A 14,903-nucleotide genomic window follows, 5' to 3' on the forward strand; every position below is an offset into this window, starting at 1 on the left:
CCATATGATCTGGTCAGTACTTGCAGAAAAAGTATTGGACTAAATTCTACAGCTGGTCATGGTAGAAGCTATCAGGAGACTAGAAGTAGAACAGAACCTTCTCACCAGATCAAAGCCATGTACTCCATACTTCCAGCGAGAACGCCTTATATGAATGGGGAATATGCTTTCTCCTTAAGGCGGGGAACAAGGGCAAAAATGCGTACTCTTCGACTGTCCATTAAACTTGAAACATAGGCCCAAACCAAAATAGTCTGGCAATAAAAAGAAACAATTAGCATAGGATTGGCAAGGTGGAAGTAAAATCTTTTGGGGGGGGGTGGTACCGGGTATCAAACACGGGTCCTTGCACTTCCAAGGCAGTGGAACCACTGAGCTAAATCCCCGGCCCGAAGTAAAAACTTTATATGTAGATGAAATGATCATCTACAGAGAAAATACTAAGAAATCTCTAGGAGCCCCTAGAACTTGTATTTGAATTTAGCAGGATTAGAAAATACAAGGTGTATATAAAAATTCAGGTCTATGTATACTTGCTATAAATGAAGAATTGAAGAACTGGATAATGAAATTTAAATGTTATGTAGGAGTACAAAGGACCTAGAAAAGTAAAAAGAAAAAAAAAGAAGAAAAAAACAGTGTTGGAAGACATTTATTACCTAATTTTGAGACTTCCTCTAAAGCTGCAGTAATCAGGGGCCTGGGATTTAGCTCAGTGGTTCCACTGCCTGCCTTGCAAGCGCAAGGACCGGAGTTCGATCCCCTGTACCAAAAAAAAGAAAAAAAAGAAAAAAAAGCTACAGTAATCAATGCAGTGTTGGCAGAAGGAAAGACATATAGATCATTGGAATAAAACAGAGAATCGAGAAATAGAACCACACATATATGGTCCACTGAGTTTCGAAAGATTATTTAACATTAACATTTTATAGAACATAAATTCAACTCAAGAGCAGAGGAAAAGATAGTGTTTTCAGCAAATGGTACTAGAACACCTGTTATCTGTATGTAAAAAATTAACCTCAACCCTTTATTTCCATACATAAAGATAACTTGAAAGGATCTATGAACCTAAATGTGAAAGACTAAAACTATAAAACTTTAAGAAGAAATTATAAGGGACAATGTTCATGAATTTAGGGTAGGCAAGAATTTCCTAGGATACAAAAAACACGATGTATAAAAGAAAAAAATTGCTAAATGAGATTCCATCAAAATTTAGAACTTTAAATGACATCTTTAAGAAAATGAAAAATAGTCCTTAAACAGATCACATTTATAATACATATAACCTATGGCCAGAATATATAAAAAACTCTTGGGCCGGGAATTTAGCTCAGTGGTTTGGCCACCTGCTGCGCAAGTACAAGGACTCAAGTTTGATCCCCGGTACCAAAAAAAACAAAAAAAACCCCAAAAAACTCTTACAGCTCATTAATAGACAACTCAGTTAAAAAGTAGACACAAGAAGATGATAAATAGCCAGTACAGCACAAGGAAAGGTGTGCAACACTAGAATCAGAAAAATACTAATCAGTACAATAACAAGATGGAATTATACACTCATTAGGGAGATGAAGTTAAAAGTTTTAAAACAACAAATGTCAGCTTAGAACTTTCAAATGCTGCTAATGTGAATGTAAGATGATATAACCATTTGGGAAAACAATGTAGAAATTACTTGTATTACTGTTAAAAACCAACAGTTCTCTTAAGTTTTTCCTTAGAGGAATGAAAACACATGATCACAATAGATTTGTACATACAAGTTGACCAACACTTATCTGAAATTCTTGGCACCAGAAGTGTTTCAGATTTTGGTCTGAAATCCACATGATCTGCAAAGAAGATAGCTACTCCTGCTTTTTGTTTTTTGGTTCGTGTCACATGGAGTATTGTTTTCCACCCTTTAACTTTCAGTCTATGAATTTCTTTTTGAATTGTGTTTCTTGTATGCACCATATTGTTGAATCTTGGTTCTTGACCCATTCTGCCAGTCTATTTCTTTTGACTGGTGAATTGAGACCATTAGCAGTGATGGTTATAACTGATACATATTGACTTATCCTTGTCATGACTTTTTCTTTATGTTGGATTCTCCCCCTTTGTGTTTAATTTGGGTTTTTTTCCCCTATTAACTTTATTGGTACATTTTAGGTATAAAATACAGTTACATTCATCACTGGATCTTGTACCATTACATGAGTCTCTTGGTTCTTATTTTTTTTCCCCTTCCCTTGCCCTCCCTTCACCCCCTCCACCCTTCCCTATTTGCAAAGACCTTGTTTCCATTTTTTCCTCTTCTCATATTTTTTCCTTTCCCTTTTTGCCCTTCCCCTAGCCCTCCCAATTCCCCTGCTCTTTTAGACCTTTTATTCCTGTTACACAATATCAGTTATACATTTTTTAAATTACAATATTATGATCTAGGAGACATTACCACAGATTTTACAGAATTTAAAAGGATATAGAAAGCACATTACAAAAATCTTTTTTGAAATAAATTTGACAACTTCTAAGAAGTAACTTAGAAGACAAATTAATGAAACTAACTCTGGAGGAAATATAAAATTTGAATACCACCTATTAAAGTATATTCCTAGCTTGAAAACCTACCTATATGACAACAGCAGGCTCATATACATTTTAACTGATAAATTATATCAAACATTCAAAGCAGAAAAAAGAAGGAACACTTCTCCCCTCATTTTAGGAACTCAACATTGTGCTAATCCTAAAACTGGATAAAGATAATAGAAGAAAAAAGTATGAACATAGATAGAAATTTGTTTAACAAACTCTTAGAAGTCAGATCTGGCAGTATGTAGAAAGTGGTTTTATTATAGGGATGGCAGTGTTGGTTCAGCATTGGAAGATCCACCCCCAAAAGTCATCATTTTAACAGAGGAAAGGAGAAAGCCATATGATCCTGTCACTAGTTGGAGAAAGAGTATTGGACTAAATTCTACAGCTGTTCATGGTAAAAGCTATCAGGAGACTAGAAGTAGAACAGAACCTTCTCAACAGATCAAAGACATGTACTCCATACTTCCAACAAAAACTCCTTCTATGAATGGAGACGATACAATGCTTTCTCCCTAAAGTGGGGAACAAAATTAAAATAAGCTTAATAGAAAGGTAAAACACACAGGACATAAAACTAGCAGATGGGATGCTGAATGGAGACACTGTACATGTATTATATTAAAATCAGAAATAAGTATATTCACAGCTACCACTATTTAGTCCAGGAAACCAAACTTCACATGTGGTGTCATACAGCCAAAAAACATAAATGACATGACTCAAATGAAAGCAATAAAACTGCTATCTTTAGGCCCAGGATTTAGCTCAGTGGTGCCATGCCTGCCTCACAAGCCCAAGGTCCTGAGTTTGATCCCTGGTACTGAAAAAACAATTGCTATCCTTGAAGGAATAATCAATATGTAACTTTTAGAACAATGAGAGGGAGACCTATGCTGCCAAACACAAGATCAACTGAAAATAATCATAATGATTTTCACAGAATTGACAGAATTATTTCAATATAATAAATCTCAGCAATTCCCAATAACAGCACAAATTATAAAGAAATTTCTCCCTTTTACTCTCAAAGTCAATATACATTCACTACAAAGAAATCTATTAATCATTAGTTCACTAATTAGTTTGTACCACATTAGAAGTTAAAATGGAAAAAAAATTAAATGTTTTATTATAGAATAAAAAACTGCAAGTGTAGGTCTAAGACATGTGAATATGAGTAACACTTTAGAGGGAAAAGTATATTTTTAAAAATGCATTAGAAGACTGACTTCTTTAAAGATTTTACAAATAGGCCACCATTCCACCACTCCCAGCACAGAGGAAGGGGCTTCTGGGCTACAGTACCACAGCTCCCAGTGTAGAGGAGGTGAGCTGCCCAGGCGCCAACAGCAACCCCTCCCTGCATATAGAAATGAGAAGATATGTAAACAAATCTGAAAACCAGACTCCCAGATCACCTAAAGCAAACCCAAAGGGAAAAGAGATGGAACAATCTGATACTCAACCACCTGGACTCCCTCAACTGGCAACAAAAGATGATCTGGAAAAAATGAAATCAGAAATAATTTCTCAGATAACAGCAGAGATTATGCCCATACTACAAGACATGATTAATAATTCTAGAGAGGACACAGATTAAAAAAATAGAGGAGGTGATGAACATGATGGAATCTGAACACAGGAAACAAATGGAATCCATAAAACAGATATAAACATTGCCAGGAGATTAAAAACACCGTTGAAAATTTATGCAGCAGAATGAGCCAATGTCAGGACAGAATTTCAGATATGGAAGATAGGATTGCAATTAGTGACCAAGAAAGAAAAATTTCTTAAAAATTATAAGGGACCATGAGAAATCAATTCAGCAGCTGCTACATGATGCAAACAAGAATAACATAAGACTGATCAGAGTCAATGAAGAAACAAGAGAGAGTCCAGATGACATAAAAAAAAAAACTGTTCACAGAACTAATGGCAGAAAACTTCCTAAGTAGGGGAAAATAACTTGACATACAGATAAGGGAAGCAGACAGGACTCCAACTAGCCTTGATAAAAAAAAAAAAATTGTTTAGATTGTTTAGATTCCAGAAACCCAAGAGAAGAACAAAGTTCTACAAGCAGTTAGAGAAAAGAAACAAATCACACACAAAGGAAAGCACATCAGAATCACAGCAGGCTTCTCAATGCAAACCCTCAAGGCAAGAAGAGCTTGGATTGATGTATTCCAGACCCTACAGGAAAACAGCTTCCAACCCAAACTGATGTACCCTGCAAAACCAGCTTTCAAAATTGATGGAGAAATAAGACACTTTCATGACAAAGAGCAACTTAGGAAATTCATGAATTCCAAACCAGCACTCCAAAAAATTTTACACAATATCCGAGGGAAAGACAATGAGTATAACAAACCCAGGAAGCACAGTAGAATGAATCCATTGGGTGCGACAAGAAATTAAATGTAAAGGGGGAGAATCCAACAAAAAGAAAAAGTCATGACAATGATAAGTCAATATGTATCAATTATAACCATCAATGTTAATGGTCTCAATTCACCAATGAAAAGAAATAGACTGGCAGAGTGGGTCAAGAAGCAAAATCCAACAACATGCTGCATACAAGAAACACACTTAATTCAAAAAGAAACTCATAGACTGAAAGTTAGAGGGTGGAAAACAACACTCCATGCAACAGGAACCCCCCCAAAAACAGAAGTAGCTATCCTCTTCGCAGATCAAGTGGATTTCAAATGAACACTGATTAAGAGAGACAAAGAATGACACTACATCCTTATAAAGGGAACAATCTAACAGGAAGATATGACAATCATAAATATATATGCACCAAACACTAGTGCATCCAACTCTATAAAAAACACATACGAATGGACATGAAAAATGATATATGCACTGATTCAATAGTAGTGGGAGACCTCAATACCCCACTGTCACAAATACATAGATCAACTAGACAAAAAATAAGCAACGAAATACTAGAACTCAATCTAACTCTTGAACAAATGAACAGACGTTTACAGAGTGTTCCACCCCACAAAATCAGAATACACATTCTCAGCTGCAAATGGGTCACTGTCCAAAATAGATCACATACTCGCTCATTGAACATGTTTAAGTAAGTGCAAAGGAACTGATGTTCTCCCCTGTATATTATCAGACCATAGTGTGATGAAATTGGAGATCAATAGTAAAAGAAACTGCAAAAATTTCATAGACACATGGAAATTGAACCACACACTTCTGAATAACCATTGAGTAACAGACCAAATTAAAGAAATCAGTTCCTTCAATTAAATGACCATGACAATACAACATATCAGAATCTATGGGACACAATGAAAGCAGTCTTATATGGGAAATTCATAGCAGTGAATACGCATATTAGGAAAACAGAGCGAGCCCAATTAAAGAACCTGATGCTGAACCTCAAGCTTCTAGAAAAAGAAGAGCAGGACAAACCCAAAGCTCACACAAGGGAGGAAATTATAAAGATCAGAGCAGAAATCAATTCAATGGAGTTTAAGAGAACAATAGAAAAAATTAATGAAGGCCAAGAGTTGGTTCTTTGAAAGAATGAAGAAAATTGACAAACCCTCAGCCAACCTTATCAGAAAAAGGAAAGAAAAGGCCCAAATCTATGCAATTAGGAATGAAAAGGGTGAAATTATAACAGACCCAGGAGAAATCCAGAGGATCATCAAGACCTACTTCAAGAACCTATATGCCAATAAGATGGAAAACACGGAAGCAAAGGACAGATTCCTAGATATGTATGAATTACCAAAGTTGAACGAAGACCTAAAAATTCTAAACAACCCAATATCAATCAATGAGATTGAAAACTTGATTAAAAACTTACCACCTAAGAAAATCCCAGGTCCTGATGGCTTCACTGCTGAATTCTACAAGACATTTAGAGAGGAACTGCTGCCACTACTGTTTAAACTCTTCAGTGAAATTCAAAGGGAAGCAATACTCCCAAATTCATTCCTGGAAGCAAGCATCACCTTGATGCCCAAAGCAGAGAAAGACCCAACCCAAAAAGAGAACTATAGACCAATCTCCCTAATGAACGTAGACACAAAAATCTTTAATTAAAAAACTGGCAAATAGAATGCAGAAGATCATCAAGAAGATCATACACTCTGACCAAGTGGGATTCATCCCAGGGATGCAGGGATGGTTCAACACATGCAAATCAATCAATGTAATACACTATATCAATAGAGCCAAGGACAAAAACCATATGATTATCTCCACAGATGCAGAAAAAGCATTTGACAAAATCCAACATGCATTTATGATAAAAACCCTACAAAAAATTGGAATAGATGCTGTCTACTGCAATCTGATAAAAGTCATCTAAGAAAAACCAACAGCCAATATCATACTAAATGGTCAAAAACTGAAATCCTTCACACTAAAATCAGAAACAAGACAAGGATGTTCACTATCACCACACTTGTTTAATATAGTTTTGGAAACATTAGCCACAGCAATTAGGCAAGAGAAAGAAATAAAAGGAATAAAGATAGGAAATGAAGAAGTCAAAATGTCATTATTTGCAGATGACATGACACTCTATACAGAAGACCCCAAGAACTCTACCAAAAGTCTTCTAGACTTAATAACCAAATTCAGTAGAGTAGCTGGATACAAGGTCAACACACAAAAATCAATAGCTTTCCTCTACATGAACAACAGACTCACTGAGACAGAAATAGGGCAAACAATTTCTTTCACAATAGCATCCAAAAAACTGAAATTCCTAGGACTCAACCTAACAAGAAATCAAAGACCTCTTCCCTGAAAACTATAGCACTCTGAGAAGAGAGATTGAAGACGATATCAGAAAATGGAAAGACATCCCCTGCCCTTGGGTAGGAAGGATCAACAGAGTGAAAATGGCCATACTTCCAAAACTGCTATATGGATTCAGTGCAATCCCAATTGAAATCCCAGCAGCGTACTTCACAGACCTTAAGAAAATAATCCCAAAATTCATTTGGAACAAGAAGAGACCCAGAATAGCAAAAGCAATTCTAGGTAACAGAGACATAGCAGGGGGTATCACAATCCCCAACTTGAAACTATACTACAAAGCTACTGTGATAAAAACACCATGGTACTGGCAAAGAAACAGACCTGAGGACCAGTGGAACAGATTAGAAGATGCAGAAACAACTCCAGACACACTCAGCCATCTCATCTTCGGCAAAGGAGCCAAACACCCTCACTGGAGGAAAGATAGCCTCTTTAATAAATGGTGCTGGTAAAACTGGGTTTCAACTTGTTAAAGATTAAAACTAGACCTATATCTCTCACCATGCACTAAACTAAAATCGAAATGGATTAAAGATCTAAATATTAGAATTGAAATGCTGAATCAGCTGGAACAGAGATTAGGTAGAACTCTCAAAGACATTGGTGTAGGAAAAGATTTTATGAACAAAGCCTCAGTTGCCTGTGAACTAGCACAATCAACATGTGGGATCTCTTCTTATTAAAAAGCTTCTGCACAGCAAGAGAAACCACCAGCAGTGTAAAGAGACAACCCACAATGTGGGAAAAAGTCTTCACCTGCTGTCCCTGTGACAAAGGTCTTGTATCTCGCATCTATATAGAACTTCAAAAAATCAGACCTCCCAAATTTAAAGACCCAATCCGAAAATGGGCATCTGAAATGAACAGACATTTCTCAGACAAAGAAGGAGAAATAGCAAATAAATACATGAAAAAATGTTCAACAACTCTGGTCATTCTAGAGATGCAAATGAAAACAATGCTGAGATTCCACCTCACCCCAGAAAGAATGGCTGCTATCATGAAATCAACCAATAACAAATGCTGGCGGGGCTGTGGGGAAAGAGGAACCCAGCTCCACTGCTGGTGGGAGTGTAGACTGGTGCAACCACTGTGGAAATCAGTATGGAGATACCTCAAAGAACTAGGACTGGAAGTCCCATTTGACCCCGCTATTCCACTGCTGGGGATCTTCCCCAAAGAATTAAAAGAATCATACCACAGGGATATATGTGCACCCATGTTCATAGCAGCACAGTTTGTAATAGCTAAAACTTGGAAACAGCCCAAATGCCCATCAACTGGAGACTGGATAAAGAAAATGTGGTTTTTTTAATGAAATGGAGTACTACTCAGCCATAAAAAATGAGAAATTACAGACATTTATAGCTAAATGGATGCACATTGAGGTGATACTCTTAAGTGAAATAAACAGGACACATATGTGTAAATACCAAATAGTTTCTCTAGTGTGAGAAACTGAAAGTGTAAATGACTAAAAGGTATAACAGATAATGTGAAATTGGAAGAAAAGGTGCAAAGGGGAAGGGGAAGCGGGAGGGGTAGGGGAATGGAAAAAAGGGAATGGAATTCATATGAGAAAATGAAAAAATGGAAACAAAGTCTCTGTAAATAAGGAAGGCAGGGGAAGGGGAAATAATAAGAACCAAGAGAGATTATGTAAAGGTGCAAATTTCTACTGATGAATGTCATTATATTGTATATCTAAAATGTACCAATAAAATAAAACTTAAAAAGAAAGACTACAAATACTTCAAATGCACAGTATTCTTTAAAAAAGAGTACTAGTTTTGCCACCTGCTTCGCAAGCGCAAGGACCTGAGTTTGATCCCCAGTACCAAAAAAAAAAAAAAAAAAAGTAAAAAGAGTACTAGACATTCATTCCACTCTGCTTCCTCCTTTAGTTTTGCCAATAATACGTTTTATTGTAGAAAATGTCTCATCTTCCATTGGAAAATAAGGACCTCACACTGATAAGTGATCTGAGACACCACTACGCATTTATACACTACATCCATTTTCATAAAATTATTAAAAAACAATATACATTAATTCATTAAAAATCTGCAAAATCTTCAAAGAGAAAGATGAAAATACATTGAAATGAAATTGGAGATGATGTGAATACATAGGGAATAATTTATAGACTTGGATGCACAATGTGATACGCTACAAATTCTTCAAATTACATCCTGAATACAAGTATATATCTGTTTGGGGTTTTTTTTGTTTTTGATTTTTTGGTACCAGGGATCGAACTTGGGACCTTGTACTTCTGAGGCAGGTGCCAGAACTACTGAGCTAAATCCCCGGCCCCACAAGTATATATTTAATACTACTGATTCAACTATAAATTTCACAAAAATCTTCTAAAATCCCTTCTGAAAAACAAATGACATTGCTATACTTTTCAGATCTCAAATAAATGAAGAAAAAGGGAGAGGTTTCCCCTCTCATTGTGTGGAACATACTGTGCAGTTACAGTCATTTAAGTCTGAATCTCAGACATGTAGACACATTAAATTTATAAGAAATTTCAAAAACTACTAATGGAGACAGGCCATGGGCAGAGGGGGCGCTCGGCCACACATAGGTAGGTTTCCAGGGCTGGCCCCTTAGCCTGAGAGGTCAGCTTGCCAAGGAGGTGAGGAGGGGCCCTGCGTCAGCCCCCTCGGAGCTCTCCCAGAACACCTCAGTTTGCTCATGGTCGCAACTCCAAAGGTCCTACAGGGCCCTCCTACCCGCCTCGGCAGGCACCGGGACCTTGCCAGGTGTGACAGGCTGGGCGACACCCTGGCTGGGGGACTGTATCCCGCAGCCCCAGTGCCGCTGCACGCAGAGTGGAGTGGCTGCCAGTGCTTGGAACTGTAGAGGTATTGAGTGCACCCAAGAACGGGTCTTTACTAAGTTTTGTGCATTCGTGTTGCAGGGACCGTGTGTGAGTCTGGTATAATTTGGCCTACTGAGCTTCTGCCTTAACAAGAAAAAAGTTGGAAATAGTCCTGAAAAGAAAACTAAAATATTAAGAAGCCACAACTTATTTTTTCATGGTTTTTAACTCACTTACCGATATGGACACTTATCCTAACATTTTTCCACCTGGTGAAGATGGTGGGCCAAGTTCTCAATCTGAGTTCCAAAAATGTTAATTGATGAAAGGTTAGGATGTGAACATCAGAAAACTGATAGGTCTCCCACCACCTCAGCAGCTATTATGTATAGTAGCTGCCCTCTTCCTATGGTGCCTTGCCCCCTCCCCTGTGTGACGTCATGCCAAGATGGTTGCTCCCACCAAAGAACAAACCCTTCTTCCCAGCATGCCCCTGTTCCCGCCTAAAGAATAACCTAACACTCACTCACCTCCTACCACCTAGTGACATCACCGGCTCCTCCACTCCCTAGTCACTACCTCACTCAACCCCGCCTCAGCCCCTACAAACTCCACCCCAGTCTCTATAAAAGACTCTCCCTGCCCTGGTCATATTGCTTTTGTCTCTCCTTTGCTCAGAGACAGCCCAGCAGATCTGTTCCCCTAATAAAGGCTTATTGTGGCCTGGTCTGGTCTTGGTTTTCGGCCTTTTACCTGACAAAAACCAATTATCAGACTCTAAAACTGGAACACACAAGGTTGCAGGATAAAGTCACAAAATGAACTGAAGCCCCTGTCAAATGAAACTAACCAGGAAACGTTCCAGCTGCTGCTTGAAGAGCAAAGAGGGGAATTAGTAGCGAAAACTAAAGACTTGGAAGAAAAGAAACTGCAGGTATTAACTCTGCAAAAACTGGAATTGTTAAGAGCCCAGATACAACAAGAGTTAGAAACTCCAATGCGAGAGTGTTTTTGGAATCTGGATGAAGAAGTTGAAAAGTATAGAGCTGAATATAATAAGCTTTGCCATGAACATACATTTCTGAAGTCAGAATTTGAACACCAGAAAGAAGAATTTGCATGTATTTTAGAAGAAAAACTGAAATATGAATCAGAGGTTGCAAGGCTGGAGAAAGATAAAGAACTACATAACCAGCTGATTAGTGCTGATCTCACAAGAGACACCAAACGAGTGGAGCAACTTCTTTGAGAAAAAGCCCATTTGAGTCAGAAATTAAAAGGCTCAGAGATTGAAGAGAATTTTGGTGCTCAGGTAGAAAATGTCCAAAGAATACAGGTGCCGCAGGTGGCTGACGTGCAGGCTATAGTCAGATCAGCAGAGGCTGAAAAAGAGTCAGTCAGGTTGCAGGCTGAACACTTGGAAAAAGAGCTACAATCAAGCAATGAATAAAATACTTGTTTAATCAGTAAATTGCATGAAGCTGACGGAGAAATAAATACACTGACCAGTAAAGTAAAAGACCCTAGGGCTGGGATTTAGCTCAGTGGTTCCGCTGCCTGCCTCATAAGCGCAAGGTCCAGAGTTTGATCCCCAGTACTGAAAAAAAAAAAAGCAAAAGACCTTAAACACTCAAACAACTAGAAATAACAGACCTCAAACTGGAGGCGGCAAGACCTACGAGTGAGCTACAAAGAGAAGGAAATAAGATTCAAAGTGAACTGGATGGGTCACAATGACACAATGTAATTCTCAAAGCAGCTGTTGAACAACAGAAAATGCTCTTAATAGAAAAAGATCGTGAATTAATATGTAAAGTACAAGCTGCCAAGGAAGAAGGTTATCAAAAGCTTGTGGTATTACAAGATGAAAAGCTAGAACTTGAGAACAGATTAGCTGATTTAGAGAAGATGAAAGTGGAGTATGATGTTTGGAGGCAATCTGAAAAGGATCAACAGGAAGACAAATTGCAGGATTCACAGATGGCAGAGGAGATGACCAGAAGAAAACTTCAGAGTATTAGGTTAAAACTTCAACAACAAATTGTGAATATTGAAAATGCAGAGAAAGAAAAAAATGAAAATTCTGATCTGAAACAGAAAATCAGTAGTTTGCAGATTCAAGTGACCCCACTGACCCAGTCTGAGAATGAACTGGTGAATTCAAACCAAATGCTAAAGGAAATGGTGGCGAGATTAAAACAAGAATGCCATAATTTAAGAATCCAAGCTGAAAAAGTACAACTAGAAGTTGAAAAGACACTGGAAGAAAAAAAACATACAGTGGTTGGAAGAAAAGCACAAGCTTCATGAACGTATCACAGACAGAGAAGAAAAGTATAATCAAGCTACAGAGAAACTGCAAGGAGCTGCAACTGCCCAGAAAAAATCTCTTCATGAAAACAAACTGAAGAGACTACAAGAAAAAGTAGAAGTCTTGGAGGCAAAGAAAGAATCGGAAACATAGTATCAGGTGTTAAATAGACAAAATCTTCCATTTGAAGAATATACAAGGCTTCAGAAAAGACTAAAGGATGTGCCGAGAAGACCTAATGAATTTCAAAGTCTAATTTTCGTTCCTAACATACCTCAGACCATCTATGAATCCTATTAGCTTTCAGTCATCAGCCATGGTTCCAGGCATGAAACTATGCTTCCCTCCTCATCTGCAGGAGCAACATCAAAGAGAACTTTCTCCTTCGCAAAAGACTAGAAGAACTTGAAGAACACAAAGAAAACAACTAGAGGAACTTGGATCTCCTGGGGAATGATGTTCTTGGTAAAAAGCCAGAGATCAAAAGGAGTGAAATCACAGACTCAGTAAAATGTGAAGTTTTAACATATGTGGCATTGAGATACTTTGCTGTTTGCCAAGGTACTTGAATGTGCCTCAAGAGAAAAGTAACAATTACGACAAGTGAAGCATTAAAAGAAAGCTTTTTACAGATACTTAGAACATATATTGATGTCCTTTTGAGAATATAAAAATAAATCGATAAAAAATTAGAAAAATCAAGTTAATAAAAGAATACTACTAATTTACTCAAAACAGATTGGACAAGGCTGGTAGTACAAACCAGGAAGTAAGGTAAAAGGATCATTCCATCATGGTGGCAAAACTGCTCATTTTACAGGTCAAGTGAATCTGATTTTTGCATCACCATCTTTCAAAGGTGCAATCCAGAAAAAAATATAAAATAAGGTTACTTTAAAAATGCAAAAAGAGTAACAGGATTTCAACTCAGCAAAGAAAATATTGGCCAAAGTTAACAAGCAGATGAAAAGTTGCAAGAAGCTTGCTTTTTTTTTTTTCTACAAATGGTAAGGAAATACCAAGAAAAATAACTGTCCGATTATATATAAAAAAAGAATCTTCACAATATGAATCGTCACAAAAAGAATCTTCACAAATACGAGCTCATGTTGAGTAAGGTACGGAAGACCTTATATAGTAAAATGAAGGGGCATAAAATCAGGCATAAATACAAAAAAAAAAAAAAAAGAAAAGAAAAGAACCAATTGAATTTCATTGTGAAACACTAAAAATCAACAAATTGGAAGAAGTCAGGTGTTGGGCGTTAAGAGAAACCAGCACAGGACTCCCTGCTGGCGTCAGCGTGGGTTGTGTAAATGGAAGTGCAAAACGCACAAACTGCGCAGGGGCAAACACGCTCCTGAGGGTGTTGGCATTTCCTCAACTCTCTCCAGGGAGCAGGAAACGGGACTAGAACGCTCCCCGCAACATTTACATCACGAGATCTGGGCGGGGACGAAGCTAAAGCCTCCTTGTTGACCAAGCCCGGCCGGACGACTCTGAGCAAGCACCAAGCCCCAGTCCACACAGCCGCTTCCGCCCTTCCACCCGACCTCAACCGCATGCCACCCCGCGTCAGGGCACCTTCCTGCGCCATTACCATTGTGCGGCTTCCCAGAGTGTTTCCCACGCAGCTCGGAGATGGCAACGGTCACGGAGCAGGCGGTCCAGCCGGCAGCACACTTGGCAGCTCGCTCGGGGAGCGGACTTCCGCGCCTGGACGGAGAAAGAGCGCTCTTGCTACGGCCCACCTGATTGGAAGTTCATGGAGCCCGCTGATTGGCTCCTGCTCCATTGACCGCCCTCCGAGCTAAGAGTGACAGCGAAACCAAATCCCTAACAGTGTGAGTGGACCCAAGTGACAGATTGTAACCCTGCGACTTCTAGACCAGTGTCTCTGCCAGAATGTCGCCTGACCTGCATGTAAGCAGAGTTTGCTGTGGGCTTTGCAGGGATGCTCCGGGTACCTGACTGGATTCCGTGAGCTCTTCCTGTGCGTTGCTCCTGAAAGAAGGATCACACGTGTGCGCAGACATTTCCAGGGTCAGCAGCCATGGAGGTGACCCCTGATGTCAGGAGTTCAGGACAGGTCAGGACACAGTGGAACAGAGGGAGGGCCCGATCTTGGGAGTGGTTAGAGTGAGGCAGTTGGCTTGACACCCAAGACTTTCTCACACCCTCTCTTGATCTACTCATTTTCAGCCTCGAAAAATAAATAAATATATGCCAAAGAATTTCTACTCAAGAAATGAAGAAAGTAGAATTAAATGAAGGCAGTATTCTACAGAGGAGTCAGGATGAAATAAAACCAAACATTTCAACTGCTTCAGACAGGTAACCTACTTCATTCAAAGTTGCAAAGAAAACCTCAGT

General features: G+C 38.6%; 1 long non-coding RNA gene and 1 pseudogene across 1 annotated transcript in view; one reads left to right on the forward strand and one right to left on the reverse strand.

The window, feature by feature from the left end:
• Positions 1–14,284, reverse strand: part of LOC147829691 (uncharacterized) — a 42,886-nt gene extending 28,602 nt beyond the window's left edge. The window contains exon 1 of the long non-coding RNA XR_015448666.1: positions 14,131–14,284. This is a non-coding gene — a long non-coding RNA (uncharacterized LOC147829691). The remainder of the gene's footprint in view (positions 1–14,130) is intronic.
• On the forward strand, positions 10,437–13,164 carry LOC147829692 (centrosomal protein of 83 kDa-like; annotated as a pseudogene).
• Positions 14,285–14,903: the final 619 nt, after the last annotated feature.

This window comes from Heterocephalus glaber, unplaced genomic scaffold, assembly GCF_053883595.1.
Source record: "Heterocephalus glaber isolate CG9 unplaced genomic scaffold, H.glaber_assembly_v1.0 deba00000546, whole genome shotgun sequence".
NCBI classification, from domain to species: domain Eukaryota; kingdom Metazoa; phylum Chordata; class Mammalia; order Rodentia; family Bathyergidae; genus Heterocephalus; species Heterocephalus glaber.